Source organism: Lissotriton vulgaris, chromosome 4_1 (assembly GCF_964263255.1).
Source record: "Lissotriton vulgaris chromosome 4_1, aLisVul1.2, whole genome shotgun sequence".
Classification (NCBI taxonomy): domain Eukaryota; kingdom Metazoa; phylum Chordata; class Amphibia; order Caudata; family Salamandridae; genus Lissotriton; species Lissotriton vulgaris.
Genome location: NC_141691.1, coordinates 1947737877 through 1947754085, shown reverse-complemented (window position 1 = coordinate 1947754085; position 16209 = coordinate 1947737877). Strand labels below are relative to the sequence as shown.

The 16209-nt window shown below is 45.5% G+C and overlaps 1 protein-coding gene across 1 annotated transcript in view; it reads left to right on the top strand.

Annotated features, from left to right (window-relative positions):
- Positions 1-16209, top strand: part of TRAPPC9 (trafficking protein particle complex subunit 9) — a 2581727-nt gene that overhangs the window by 1679260 nt on the left and 886258 nt on the right. The gene's annotated exons all lie outside the window — the stretch shown is intronic.

Genomic DNA, 16209 nt, shown 5'->3' with positions numbered 1-16209 from the left:
GTGCGCCGTAGCGTGTTGTGATTGTGAGCAAAGCGCCCAGTGCGCCGGAGAGGACACGGTACCGCTTTTATCTTTCCCATTTGGAACATAGAGCCTTGTTGAAGGAAGGCAGGTGTGCCGCGGCCTTACAAGTATGTATCGAGGCTTCGCATAAACCAGTAATGCACATACCTTAGGTGCCCCCCAGAAGGTAAAGGGGGGCAGGCGGGTCTGAGGAGCGGTGTTGCTACCTATGTCACCACACATTAAATACTTTGGCCCAAAAATTCGTGCTTCGCCAGTGCTCATCACACACCAAGGTTGCATTCTCATCTTAGCCTTTGGTTAATACAACAGGGGATCTGTACTCCCATCCTTACAACGTGCCCCGGACTCTCACGCCTTGTGGATTGCTCACAAGGTGCCATGGAGTGTTCAACGCAGCACACAATACTAGGAAACTTCGGCGCCGAGCTGCCCCGCCCTGTCCTGTAAGCGCTTCATTAAATGTCCGACACGGTTCTGTGTTCAACATAGACCCAGAAGGGCCGGGCTCCTGCAGATTTTAAAATAATCAATACTAGATAAATGTTAACAGTTTAAGTTCATTGCGTGTATATTTATCTGAGGTTATACTAAAAATGTGACGTGGACCCTACCTTGTATTACCGTCTTCTAAGCACTTTCTACTTTGTGCTCAGTTTTCTCTCGGTGGTGCTTTTCCACTTTGATAAGCCCAGCAGCTAGAATTACTTAAAATATGTCGTCTGACTAGTATGCAAATCTGTTTCTGCTTCAGAACGGATACGGTGTTTGGTATTTGAATAGGCAAATCGAGAAGCCGTTTGCGAACCTGCCAGGCAGATGCTACAGTTAAGCAGCTCTGAGCAGGCTGCACAGTGGGGTTTGTCCTGCGCGTTTTCATTGGTTCCAAATAAGTGCGCAGATGAGTAACATTTCCCGGGCCGTGGATGGAAATACATTAATGCAGGAAATGTGGCTTTTAAAAAGGAAAGGTGTGTGTTATTGCTTAACTGGAGAACTATTGCCACACAGCGTGCGTAGCGCACGAATGTGGTGCTCCGATTCTAGACTGTTTTACTAGCACCGGGCCGATGTCCATGTGGTCCTGTGAGTGTTCTGTGTTAGAAATAACTGAAGCCCCAGGTATCCTAAGTGCTTCCAGTTTTGGACGAATAGGAAGCTGGCGCGCCAGGTGGATTCGTGGAAAAGTAGATCCCATGAGAGACCCACAGTACTCGTTTAGGTACTCTCATGTGCCTTTGTGAATTTCTTCAAAGCATCCAAAATGTCAGTATTCACCTTCTATTAGTACAAACAGTAAAGTGCTCTTTGCAGTTTTACTAACTGGGAGTTGGACGTTTTAGTGGCCGATTCAAAAAGGCTTTTGGGAGCACAGGAAATGTACTCCTACAGTACTCTAAGTAGTCTCTTACCTGCCTTTGAACTGGCCTCAAAAACTCTACAAGGGGAAGGTTCATATCCATTTACTACACATAGAAATGACTCTGTCCTCTTTGCACTTTAACCAGTTGGGGACTATGTCGTTTCTTTCCAATTCACAAAGGCATGTAAGAGCACCTAAAAAAAGTACTCCTGTACGATTACTTCCCTTAACAAACAAACACGTAAGTAAATCAGGGATCACAGGAAGGATCGCAGTACATGGTTAGGCCAGGCTGGGAGGGATCGATTCGAACCCTGACCATCTGATACTACCGCCGATAACTTCTCCACAAGGTCACACCTTCACTAATGTACAACCAAACCATAGGTGTTCATTCTGCAACTAATAACGATCCCAGGAAATCTGCAAGCAAGAGTTAAAGGGAAACAGCGGAGCGCACAATTCACCCGCAAAGTTGAGGGAATTTGGACTCTCCTACTGGCAAGAGGAGACTCCTACAAACCAGCTTTGGGCAGCCTTTTCCCAAAGCTGAGCGTAGTACGCCGGACCAGTTCAGGTTAGAACCAAACTGTCAACCAATGTCATGAGGTATTGTTCTCTTCTTTGCAGCAGGCAACTGAATAGTATACTTTAGTTTCCACCTACTATTTTCAGTACACCTTTTCTTGTTGGAGGAAAAACCTTTAAAAAACATTTTAATATAAAAAGTACATAACGGGAAACATGTTTAAGATAGTTCTTTATTATCATCTTCGATTTATAGTGACATTTATAAGCCACTCTGCTTTAGACCTCATGGTTTATGATGTCATCAGAACGTCTCAGTGGTAATATAGGACCATGTGGTTATATAGCACCATGTTACATGTTTGTATGTTTGTGTTGTCTGCCCTCTGCCCTCACCCGTGCCCTCAGCTCTGACACCTGTGCCCTGTGACCCTCGCCGGTGACCATGGCCAGCATGGCGGGGGAGATCGTGGCCTTCCTGCTGGCCCTGTCGGGCTGGGTGCTGGTCTGCTCTACGCTGCCCACCGACTACTAGAAGGTGTCAAGCATCGACGGCACGGTCATCACCACGGCCACCTTCTGGTCCAACTTGTGGAAGACCTGCATCACTGACTCAAAGCATCTCCAATGCAAGGACTTCCCGTCTATGCTGGCCGTGGAGGGTGCGTCCCGACGGGTGGAGGGGGGGGGGGGGCTGTGTGTGTGTCTGTGTATGTGTATGTGGCTCTGTGTATGTGTGTGTGTGGCTCTGTGTGTGGCTCTGTAGGTATATATGTGTGTGGGTCTGTGTGTTTGTGTGTGGCATTTGCGAGAGATTAAGCTATTGGCATTGTAAATGACAGTGCCATTTATTTATCTGTTTTCAAAACCAACACATACATAAAAATGTTGTCAGTTACAATGCCAATAGCTCTAACTTTTTCAAAGGCAAGACCGTTGCATTGTAAATGCTCGTTTTAAATAACTTTTATAATACAACAACGTTTAAATGTAAATACCTGCAAATGATCTGTATAAATATTTCAAAACATAGCGGTAAGGAAAGCACAAATGTAATTCTGTTATAGTTGTAATTCTGAAGTATGAAAACAAAGATTTAATACGATCAAAACAAATCAAGATAGTTCACTTGGTGATGTGCAAATGATAAATATTTGCTGAAACTCGATGTACACACATTATCGTTCGTTTGTTATATATATAAGGTTCCCTGGTTTCCATTTTTACAGATTTTTACTGATAAATACAGACAGAAAACAAGGAGTTTTCTGTCTGCATTTATTTTTAAAAGTGGATAAATACAGAACAATGTGCTTCTTTTCAGTGACTTCTGTCATTCATGAATTATAGGCCAGCAGCTGAGCAGATGGACAGCATGGGAAATAAAAAAACAAGATGACATTTCTTTGAGTAACGGCATATGTCAACATACATTTATGGTATATTGCTAGTATTTACTGGTAGATATATTGTTATGTAATATTTGGCAGCTTAAATAGCTAAAATAGGACAGATATCAAAGTATGAGTACAGGTCTATCAGTTAAATATGGAAATGCACAGTTTTACTTCATTTATACGCAAAACACACAAAAAATATGATATAGACAGAAATGTTAAAAAAAAGATACACCATAAAACTGTGAGCCCTAGTTATATAGTTTTATCAGTAAAACTACGTCAGTACGGATTTTGTTGCCATTTCAATGAAAAAATAGGTTTTTTGTTAATGATAATGCGGTACCGCACAATAGTTTGGTAATATATTTGTGACATTATTCATAATGCAACAATGGCTACAAACCCTTCCACTCTCCTGCTGAGTGGGCGTGACTCATTTGCTACACTTGTTCTTTGTGTGATGCTTGAATTTTTACAATCCCTATAACTTTGGGGATGTAACATTGATGCCAGCACCCCAAGTCTGAAAACTGTTCCAGCACCACTGTTTCTGTGGCTCTGACGTTTCTCTTACTCTCTTTCCTCTCAGTTTCTCCTTGCTGCTACGCGCTCTCCCTCCTTCTCTCTCTCTGTCCAGCCTCACTCCTGTCTTCCACCAGTTAGCCCCAAATCACTAGAATCCTTTTCCTCTTCAATATGCTCTGCTTCCTCTCTTCTTCCTGCTCCCTCTTAAAAGAACACCATGTCACTGGCTTTGATGCCTAATTTGTGTTTTATTATGTTTGTTTTTTTATTACACTTTGATTACATTATTTGTGCTGTGTATTCTACCTACACAGCTCTTTGCAAAGGTGTCAATAAATACAGTGGCCTGAGGATGAACTTAAAGATGTAAGAAGCAAGCACTTACTTCTCTGAGCCATCTCACCGACACGCAAACTTACAGAAAGTATTTAGTAATGGAGGTATTTTAATGTTCTATAGATTAAAAGAAGGATTATTGAGGGGTACTATTACGATAAAAAGAATAAAATTATGGCATTCCGTTTTTAATTAGAGGATAGGAGAATCTTTTGAAATATCAAGTTTACATAGCGAATGTGGGTAAAATTGCAGTAGCTTTTTTGTAAATTATACGGGATAAAGTGACCCCATATGTGCATAACTGTTAAAAGCCCCGAGTCTTTGACTTTGGTGCATTGATCTGTCAGACTCTGGCTCATGCACTGGCTCAGGCGAGACCTAAAAACTACGTGTATCAACACACACCTGCATGGCTTTGGGCCGGTCTCTTCAATCAGTGGTCTATTCAGGTATCATTGACATATTGATTCTTTCCACTACCGCATACAGTGTTATTTCTGCTTTAATTCCCCCTACCTCATACAGTGTCGTTTCTGCTTTCATTCAATGTTTTTTGTAATTAATTTTCTGTTCTTTCTTTTTTAGCGTGTACATGCCACATTTAGATGGCAGCATTTTTACTGACCATTGCGTATATTTGCAAAAAATATATTAAAAGGTAACATTGCGGGCTTGTCACGGTCAGACATGTTAGCTTTACCAGTGCCTGTGTTTATATCTCATTGTTATCGAAAGACCCATTGCATAAAATACAAATACTTAGACTAGGTTGTCATTGGTTGGCTTTTTTTGACAACCTCAGTACCTTACTTATTATTCGGTGGCTTTCCTTCCTGTTGTTGCATTTGTTCCTCACCTAGGGCAGGCCTGTTCACAGTGTTTCTGATTGGATGAGATGTATCCTTTCACTGCTTACAATCCAGGAACTTAATTTTTCATCACTTCTCGTGATTGCCTGTGCTTTTTCTTCCTTTTCTCTTGTGTGCTTGTTTACATTTAAAATAGTTTTAGCCCTTCATTGCTTTAACACCCCTACCCGCTCTTCCACTGCATTTTCCCCTTGCACCCAACATTTCATTCATTAGTCTCCCATTCATCCCTGCTTGTTTGCTACTTTTCCCCTCAATTCTCCCCACGAGTAGCTGGTATATATACTTTCACAGTTCCACAGTAGGGTTGTGTATTATAGTCCCCGTCTCCCTGATTGTTTTTTATTCCCTTTATATAAACTTTTTAATTGGTTGCAAGGATGTGGTAGCTGCACTCTACTACTGGACCGCTCACTTTCTTCTACACACATGTAGTTATTTATTTTAATTTACCGTTCAGAGATAGGCATCCACCATTTTGGTAAATTAAGAACAAGCTGAAAAAACACACAAGATTGCTCCAATGCATGCTTGCCCACACACAACAGCCTCTTTAAAAAGTTTTTCTAAGCTCATACAGAAAACATTAGTGGCCACTTTGGTAAGTTTTTACTTATGGTTTTAGAAAAGTCATTCAAAGTTGGCTGCAGTGCCTGTGCACAAATAAACGATTTCTATCTTGGGATTGTAATTTTGATGTTGTAATGTTTATTCTAAGTGGTCCCCTAGAACTGTAAATAAAGTATACTAGCATGCACAATAAGTTTCACGAGCTAGACCTATTGGCTTTGTTACTGCTGGTTAATTTTAATTTGTTTCATTTGATATATCCTACAGCAATCTATGAGGAATATTCAGTGGGAAATCTGTAAGAAATTAATCAGCAAACTCACGAAAGAAGACTTTTCCACATACTGCTGATTCTGGATAAAAGGCTTTCGTAGGCGGAGGGATATTAATAGCACAGCTGCACTTTATTTCATTAAGCTCTCTATCCATGTACTAGGAAAAAGTGCTTGGAGATTCTAAAATACTTTTAATCAGCAGAATTGTAGGCTAATAAGATTTTATCTTGAAGAAAGCGATTCAAGACAATATGTCTGTGACGTTCTCGCGATTTAAGATTGTGTTGTCGGTGGGAGCTCAGTCTGGTATCGCACTGTTGGCAGGCCTTTTGGGCAGTTCGACTGGTGCGGCCGCACTGGGCGCTGAGCTGTGGAGGTGGCGCTGACTCAGGTGGTGGCGCTGTCTTTAGAAATAACTTATGATTGGAGAGATGCGGTGCACTTTTACCCAGTGGTAGTGTGACAATTGGAGGAGGCGGTCATAGGGCGTGGGGGCGCCAAAAATGATTGTCGCACTGGATGCCACCAGCGCTAAAGCCAGCCCTGGCTGTTGAGAATGAAGGCTGCCTCCTTGAATGTTTTCCTGACTCTCCTTGTGTGAAGCGAGCAGCCTTCTGGGTCCCTCTGCTCATCGGTTTCAGCGACTTCCGTCCCATGATAATGACGTGTTTCAGGACAGGGTCATGGTGATCTGGGGACGCTGGGGGAATTGTATTGTTTGCTACTGCAGTGCTTATATATAGCCCCTATGTAGTGGTACAGTCATGGTGTCTACTTCCAGAGGTTTGGATTTTGCTAACAAGTTGTATTACCAGTCGGTGCTGGAACCTGTAAGGTGTAATGGAGCAAAAGAGCTGCCCCTTTTCACCATCCAAAGTCAGTACTCCATTAGCACATGGCATTTGGCATAATATTTTTTTTTGCACAGTCCGACTTTTGCATTGGTGATGCTAAGCTGGCATAGCATTTGATCAGTAAAGGACCAATACAAATGCTGAATAACTTATTGCCGGATCCCTACATATGGTGCACTTAGAATGCACTTCTCTTTTGCTGATGAATTGATTGCAGGACCATTTGGTCACATAGGAAACTCATCAGTTTTATGGTCAGGCCCACTGTAATTGATATCACGAAACCTTATGTAGAAGAGGATTTTTTGCACTAATATTTCAAAAGCTGAAACCTGACCATGCAAGAACCTGTCAGTGAGGGAGATGGGCCTAAATATGTCCTTTCTTGGATACACTGAATGTGAGAATTCTGAGCAGGGGTTGACTTTTAGCAGGTTTGGGCCCTTACAGGCTCTACAACTGACCCAGCACAAGTGAGCTGTGTCCATGCACAAACACATACATAATATACGTTCTGGTGAAGACCTTTTGTAGGGTTAGGCAATTACAGCTAATTGGATGTAACAACTTTCTGGCGTCTTCCACTCCTCGCCATAAGAATAGAGAACGATTGGAGATGGAGAAGTGATGGTTTGTCCCACCTCCAATCTACACTTCTGTTATGACACTGGGCCTTTGGCAGGCATTCAGCCAGCTCAAACAAGAAAGTCATGGTCGGTATATTTCAGGCCAAGTGCAGAGGGCCAGTTTTGAACTCTGCCATGTTCAACTCAACCTTTTACTCACTTCATTCTGCTCCTGTCACATAGTCACATTTCTCACCGTTTTAGGATTACATTTATGTTAGTAACAAAAAGACCCACCCAACTCTGTAGTACCCTTTAGCATTTATATAGTGTTTCGTTTTGTATAGTGCTGTATGTTATCTGTAGGAACCTTCAAAGCACCAGCACTTGAGAGGTTCATACTCTTGTTGTAAAGGGAAGATCGTATCCAATCCAGGAGGTGAGTAATTGTGACCTATTTTACTCCGGCCCAACCAAGTACTTAAACAATCTCAGATGAAGGGGAGCCTCAAAAGTTTGGTTTTCAAGAGTTGTTTGACGTTCATGTGGCTGGGTTCAGTCAGCACTTATAATCCGGTCACGGGCATTCCAGTGTCACTGTCCTTGTAAACCCATAGTTCTAACCTTGTGGTGCACTCGCTTGAAGCATCACAATTGACTACAGGGACCAAAAACTTTTGGTTGGGATGGTAGTGGGGTGTCACCTTTTGCAGGTAAAGTCACATTCCTAATCTGGACTGCAAACAATACAGAGAATTACTAGTCCTTACATTCTTTTTTTCCCAAAGTAATTTGTTAGCATTTCAAAATGCAAATAATCAGCAACAATACTGTTTGTGACAATATTCATGCAACCAGTGGAGTAGCAAGACCTATGGCGGCCCCTACATTTGCCGCCCAGCAGCAGTGTGTAGGGGATGGGGTGCTAGCGATTTTCTCAGCTGCTGTCTCGCGATGGCCACAGTTAAGAGCGAGTCGTTCCCCCCCGCCCTTGCTTCGCTACTGCATGCAACATAGTTCATGTAACACACTATTATAGCAATTATGACAAATAATATTATATGTACACAAACAGCATATACTGATAGTGACATCTAGCTGCAGATTCCTTACTTTTGAATTCCCAGGTGTCAGACTGGATTCAGGAGATTTTTCTTTGAGGTGGCGTTGGTAGGCTCCGTGTGACACCATCTGCGTCGTCTGCTCAGAAAGTTATGTCTGTGTCACCTATATAGGAGCCACCTCGGCGCTCTGACGTCACTTCTTTTCTTTCGGCACCAGTCAAGCTCTGATCTGTGGAGAGAGCTACCCTCTGCACTTTTGTCAACCCCTTTTTGGTGTGTAGGAATGTCCTCTCAGAAGACTTTGGGATCCAGGCCCGACTGCGCCTGTCATCGTCTGCTGGGCCATGACACAGAAGGCTTTGAGGGAGCTGTCCCTGAAGCTGCCTGCGGCCCGGCAGTGGAAGCCATACCCGATTCTTCGGAGCTCACGGTCCCATCAAGAAGAATGTCCCAGCACCGCTCCAAGTCCTCTTTGCCCAAGTCCTTGTACTCCGGAATCTGCGCCTGAGGTGACTCCATGCCTTCTCATTTTTCTGGTAGCCGGAGTGACCCGAGCTCAAATCAAGGAATTCTATGAGGCCATGTGCCTCTTTTATGGGTAGTCTGACCGCTCTGGCAGATCTTTGGGACCCATGGGGGCCCATCGGGGTCTGCGCCTGCGGCTCTTGTGCCAATGATACCCCCATGGATCCGGACGAGGGGCTGTCGTACCATTGCGACCTTCCCCTGATGCTGATGTTTTATAGCCAGCCCTATTCTGATTCCCGACGACAGGGAGCTGGTACCAGGTCGCCAACAGGTCCTATGTCATTTCCTAAGCCTTACTCTTGAGGGCTAAGTTTGGGAGAAGAATGGAGGGGTCCGTCGACCCCTTTGAAGACCAGCCTTATGACCTGGAGATGGACTGGTATGAGGAATTGGGTGGAGCTAGGGGACAAGATGCATGCTTTCTCCCCCCATCGTGGCTATGGAAGAAGGACGGTCTTTTGCTTTAGTGGTGCATTGGATGGCTGATATCCTTGACCTCCAACTGCCCTCAGTGGCGGTCAAGACTAACATCTTGGCGGAGGTGCTACAGCCGGGAGCTTCTTCTTCTGAACCCTTGCTCCCTTTTAACAAAGCCCTTACGGTCGTCCTTCTGGGAACATGGTCCAAACCCAGCACAGGGCCTCCTGTAGACAGGACAATTGCCCACCGCCACCACTGTGACTGGGTGATCCAAACTTCCTCGCTACCCACCCCAGAGAGCTTGGTAATCCAGGCCTCTAACTCCCAAGGCGCGTTCCCTGCCGCTCCCACGGAAAAGAAATCCAAGAGGCGGAACAGTTGGTGCAAGAAAATGTTTTTCTTTCACCAGCCTTGCATTGGGTTGGTGAGTACCACATGCTTATTGGACTGTTATTCTCATACTCTGTGGGAAACGGTTGCGCAAGTGCTGCCACAGGTTCAGCAGGAGGCCTGGGCCATTCTCTCTCAAGCCCTTGCAAATAGGAGGGGTGCAGTAAAGTTCACCATACGATGTTGTTTAGACACGACTGACTTGCTAGGCAGAGTAATTTCTTTGATGGTGGCTTTTGGACGCCATGCCTGGCTGAGAACATCTGGCTTTTGAAGAGATCTCCAGGCTTCGCTCATGGACATGCCCTTTGGCACCCGTCTCTTCATAGATAAGGCAGACACGGCTCTGGAGCAAGTCCTTGGGCCTCTCAGCTGCCTCCCATCCCCAGTCTATCTTCCGCGCCTTTCATGGTTACGGAAGGGGCTTTCAACCACGTCTGCCTTATCCCAGCCACCAAACTGCACAAGTTCCAAAACCCCTGCACTTACGAGGGTGCGCGTCATTCTGACCTGGTGGGTCAGCTAGCCAGAGGTCTGGTCAAGCCCTTCACACCCCCGGCAGCCGTAGCCTCCAAACCCTCCTAGTCTGGTCTTTCAAGAACATTGGCGTCCAGTTGGTGGCAGGTTCCACCATCACCTGCACTGCTGGCAAAACATTACTTCAGACAGGTGGGTTCTGAAGATTATCCAAAGGAGCTCCTCCCTTCACTTCAAGACCAACCCTCACTCCATCCTTCGACCGGCTGACGAAGCATCATCTACTTTTGCTCCAGGAGGAAGTCATGGCTCTCTTGGCCAAGGGCCATAAAGAGGTTTCCGGTGCCAGAAGTAGACTCTGGTTGCTATTCTTGATATTTACTGGTCCCAAAAAAGGACAAGAGCCTTCGTCCTATCCTAGACCTTTGGGCCCTCAACTTCTTTCTAAAAAAGGAGAAGTTCAAGATGATCATATTAGCTCAGGTCTTGTCTGCCCAGGAGACCGGATGGTAACACTGGACTTGCAGGACGCATATTTTCACATCCCCGTTCTGCCTGCCCACAGTTACCTGCGATTTACAGTAGGCTACGAGCACTTAAAGTTCATGGTGCTCTCATTTGGCCTTTCCAGCGCCCCATGGGAGTTCACCTAGGAGATGGCAGTGGTCACAGCTCATCTACGAAGATCGGGGTGCCAGCCTTCCGCTATCTCGACGACTGACTGTTGAAGGCGGGTTCACCACAGACTGTCATTTCCCCCCTCCAGACTACGGCGGATCTCCATGCATTTGCTGGGGTTCAGTACCAACGTGTCAAAGTCACACCTGACTCCCTCTCAGATGCTCCCTTTCATCTGAGCTGCTCTGGACACAGTGCAGTTTCCTGGCCTATCCTCCTGAGCTGCGGGTCCAGGATATTAATGGCTATGATACCGATGTTTCAGCCTCTATCCTGGATTTCGGTGAGAATGACTGTGAGGCTGCTGGGCCTCATGACTTCATGTAACCTGCTAGTGACAAATACCAGATGGCATATGCGGGCTCTGTAGTGGGACCTGAAGTTCCAGTGGGTGCAACATCAGGGAAATCGCTCTGACATGGTCCAGATCTTGGACGGAACTGCACGAGACCTGCAGGGGTGGGTAAGTAACTGCGATTGGGTCAAAGGCAGACCCCTCTCCCAACCAGATCTCACAGTGGTGATAAATGCTTTACTCCTGGGATGGTCCGGCCACCTGGCAGAGGTGGAGATCAGAAGACTCTGGTCTTGGGCGGAATCTGGACTCCACATCAGTCTGTTGGAGTTCCAAGCGATCCGTTTGGTAAAGAAAGCCTTTCTACCTTCAATCAAAGGAAGGCTAGTGCTAGTGTTCACGGACAACACCACCCACCGCCATGTGGTGCTGCATCAGACAGGGTGTGGTAAGGTCATGGACTATTTGTCAAGAGGCACTGGGTCTCTGGATATGTCTGGAACAGAAGGGCATATCCATAGTGGTTCAATACCTGGCAGATTCTCTGAATGCCAGGACGGACAAACTCAGCTGTCGTCATAGAGGTTTCCTCTGTCGGAAGGGCCCTTTCTATCCAGAACCTCCTATAACTGTTTGTGTTTTGCCAAATGTAATTGTGAAGCAATTCAGGGTTGTATAGAAAGGGGCACATACAGACTAATGTGCACATATGAGCCTATAATCATTAGTATGGCTAAAGTTTTTATCTTAGGAAATATATACCCACCTTGTGGATGCTGTGATGTTTTTAGCACTTTGATGGCAAGGTCTCATGGTATGTCTACGTCCCTCGACTTTGAAGAGTTGGATGAGTGTAACTGGGACTTTGTAGCTTGACTAGTCTCACCCAGTTTTGCTTTGTTGTGCCAGTTCTGATGGGACGAGATGTATCTCTAGCAGTAGTGTGATGTCGGGTTTTTGTATGTAGGAAGTATAGCTTTGCCTTTTTGATTAAATCAGTTACATCAATAGGTTGTGTTTGACCCTGTTGTTCCCTGGTTGTACACTGATGCAGACTGCTAATGGGTCTTGCAGGATCTCTGAGAGGGTGGTTGTGGGTGGTGGGGGTTTCTTGAATCTTCAGCTCCAATGAATTTTGTAGTTGATGTTCAGTGTCCGTGGACACCCCGCTCCTGTTCCACAAAGATTAGTGGTGTGCACCGTGTCCAATTCCTATAATGAATGGCGTAGCTTAGATTGTATTTAGGTGAAACTGCGGCATTCCGATTCGTTGTAGGTTGAGTTTTTTTAATCTCACCAGTACCGCATGTGCAAGTTACTAGAGGCCTGTGTCTGCTGTCACTGTGTTGTATCATTTGCTTCCAATCCTTTGCGCCAGACGGGTGTTTGTGTACAGTCCCTGATGTAGTCACTAAACCCATAAAGATGTTGTCGGCTGTTGGATGGGCTTTGAGTCAATCACAGCTTTCATCGTCTATACACCATGTCCAGACTCTCGTGGGTGATTGTGGGTCTGAGTCCTTAGTTGGTGTTTCCTCTCCAAGGCTCACCTGGGAAGAAACTGTTTCCCGCCACCCTGTCACGTATAAGTCTGCAGCTCCATATGTGGTCTCCATGTCCAGCTGTCAGTCTGTCTGCTCCTTGGTGTCCTGCCTCTCTTGCGTCACCTTCTCCGGAGAGCGGGGTGGTTGGAGGGTGTCAGGAAGTGCACCAATTTCCTTTCAGGTTTTCTGGCTCACAATCTCGCGGCTTTCAGGGCACCGCCTCCCATCAGGACTAGTGACACGGTTTCATTGTGTCTCTTCTGGATCGCCATGGTACTTTTCAGGATGCATGAGCCCTTCCTCTCTGCTCTTGCCCACCCCCAATGCTCTTGGCTGTACTTTCTATAGTTCAGTTGAGTCCCTGGACACTGAACATCTGCTCTGGTGCGACTAGTTGTAATGGTATCCAGGCAGGTTCCGCAGGAGTGTCAGGAATCCGATGATAATTCCTCAGCCTTCCCCTACGGCCTTCCGACTCTATCAAACACTAGAGTATCAAGAGGCTCGCCAGGGGAAAACAGGGAGACAAAACAAGGAAAGGCGGGGAAGAACAAAAGAAGACTTGACTGTAATTTTCTGTGACGATTGAACACCTTGTTGTACAGGATTCAGGAGGACATCGGGCTGAAAGACAAATATATAATTCTAACAACAGTTGTCTACTATACATAAGCCTCTATATTCACTATAGCAGTCTAACATACCCCCAATGTTTTGTCTGATGTTCAGGAGTGATGTACGGGATGTTGAGGTTTTCGTCTTGAGCTACAACTAAGTAATGGAACAGGATTAAATGATACCACTCTTGTCCGCCAGGAACATACACTGAAAACTCTTAAAACACAAAGCTCTCTCACTTACTCTGAAGCACAAGGTTGTCCAACGTAAGTGGTGTTCAATAATACCCTTGACGAGCGTTCAATGCCAACACCAGCACTGGGCAGTGAATATCTAAATAACAAAACACATGTATGAATGAATGAATTGTATTTTGTACCGCGCTAACTTAGCCCAATGGGCGTCAAGGCGCCTAAATCAAATACAAAAACAAGCCGGGTCAGACAGCAGTATCTCATTGATACGCTCTGGTGAAATACCAGGTTTTCAAGGCTTTTTTAAACAAGTCGATAGAGGGTAAGATTTTTATTTCCATCGGAAGAGAGTTCCAGAGCTGTGGAGCGACAACAGAAAAAGCTCTTGCTCCCCATCTGGTCAATCTAGCACGAGGCACTACCAATTGATGTAACCCGGCTGATCGCAGGCATCTCGTGGGTACATAACGGGTGAGCAAGGTACCAAGTGCGTCTACAGGGCCAGCCGCAAGTGCTCTATATGTGAGACATAGGAGCTTAAAGGAAATTCTAAACTGGACAGGAAGCCAGTGGAGATCTCTCCTAGCAGTGGTGGCAGAAGATGCTATAGGAAGGGCCAAGACAAAGCGCGCTGCGGCGTTCTGTACAGTTTGCAATCGATGGATAAGGCCCTTGTTGGACTCCACATACAGAGAATTACAATAATCGAGTCTGGATCCAACAAGAGCAATTGCAATCTGTTTGCGCGCCTGGAAGAGATAATGGAGGATTCTCTTTAAGATCTTGATAACACCCCAGCAGGTGGCCACGGTCCTATTCACTTGGAGCATCATGGAAAGTGAGGTGTCAAAAATGACGCCGAGGTTTCTGGCCGATTGGGAGGGAGTGGGGCAGATGCCAAGAGATGAAGGCCACCACTCGCTCGACCACATGTCTTGGTCTTTACCAAAGACCAAGACCTCTGTCTTGTCGCCATTCAGCTTTAGGGAGTTGAGAATCATCCACTCCGCCACACGTTGCATGCATGACCTAAAGCTGAATGCGGATGTACTGACAGAGTGAGCCAGTGACACCATGATCTGGGTGTCGTCGACGTAAGACACCACCTCCATCCCCTGCGATCTTAATAGTCTAGCAAGGGGGGCCACATAAATGTTAAATAGGGTCGGACTAACACCCCACATTGTAATGACTTGGCAGGGGAGAGGAAATCTCCAAGCATAACTCTCTGTTCTCTGTCATGGAGAAAGGAGTTAAGAAGACTCAGGGCTTTTCCCGTGGCCCCTGCCTCCTGAGCCGAGATGTTAAAATGGCGGGAGACAGAGTATCAAACGCAGCCGTGAGGTCTAATAGAACCAGTACTGTAGTTTGGCCAAGGTCAACTTTGCGGCGAATATTATCCACCACAACAGTGAGAGCGGATTCAGTGCTATGATGTTTTCTGAATCCGTGCTGCGAGCTATCAAGGTATTCACTAGTCTCAAGAAAAGTAGAAAGATGTGTATTAAGATGCACTTCTAGCATCTTTGCCGGGGCTGGCAATAGAGAAATAGGCCTAAAGTTCTTAAGGTTGTCCGGGTCCAGAGATGTTTTTTTAAGGAGAGGCTTAACTATGGCCTTCTTCCATACCTGCGGAAAAGAACCCTGGACAATAGCCCCGTTCATAATTTCGAGCAGGGGCGGAAGGATACTATTTCTACATTCTTTTAACTTTTTTAAAGGTACAGGATCCAATGGGGAGGAGGATTTAGTCCTATCTAAGAGGAGGTTAAGTCCTTCCAGTGAAAGAGTTGGAAATTGAGTGAGGGATACAGAGGAACCTTCAGCCAAGATATCAAGATTGGCTATATTGAGAGGAACACCATCATCCAGGGAAAGTCGTTGAGCTTCTAAAGAAGTGTGGATATCCGTGATTTTACTATAAAAGAAATCCGAGATGTTATTACAAAGATCTTGTGAACTCACCACTGGATCTGGAAGTTGGAGGGAGCATAACGAATCAGCAATTTTGAAAAGTTCTCTAGATGAAGTTAGAAAACTTGTAAGGTTGGAGAAATACTCCTGCTTTTCCGTAATCACTCTCTGTTTGTATTCCCGCAAAGCGGACTTGTGTTCCTCCCGGTCCTTCATATCCCAAGATTTCCTCCAAATTCTCTCCTTACTCCTACAACTCCGCCTCAAAAGTCTCAGATGTTCAGAGAACCAGGGAGCAGTGGGTTTCTGCCTCGCCACATAGCGAAGAGAGGTAGGAGCAAGTTTCTCAACTGCAATGGAAATGGAATCAGCAAGTTCTTGAGCTGCCTCACTCGCCTTCTTTAAGGAGAAAGGCTCTGTGGCCCGAACATAGGGGGGAGAGCTTCATCAGGGATATTTTTATAGTTTCTCCCAAGAAACCAAAACACATCAAAAGTCTGGAATAAACAAGTAAGCAGCGCACAGCGCTGTTACCGTGAGTCTTTGATGAGTCTGTTCTATCTTGCACCTCCACTTAAATCCACGCAAGTGTCCCCAAGTACAGAGGATAGTTGACCCAGATGATGGTGGATGAGGGGCCAGCAGTAATGCAGTCAAGTGAAGGAATGGAAGGGGCAAAATGAAAGTGGGCTTGCCGAATGGCCGAGAAAAACCCTGGCCAAAGGGCATACAAGGTGTAAGAATAACCTAAATACCTAAATGAGGTGACCCTCA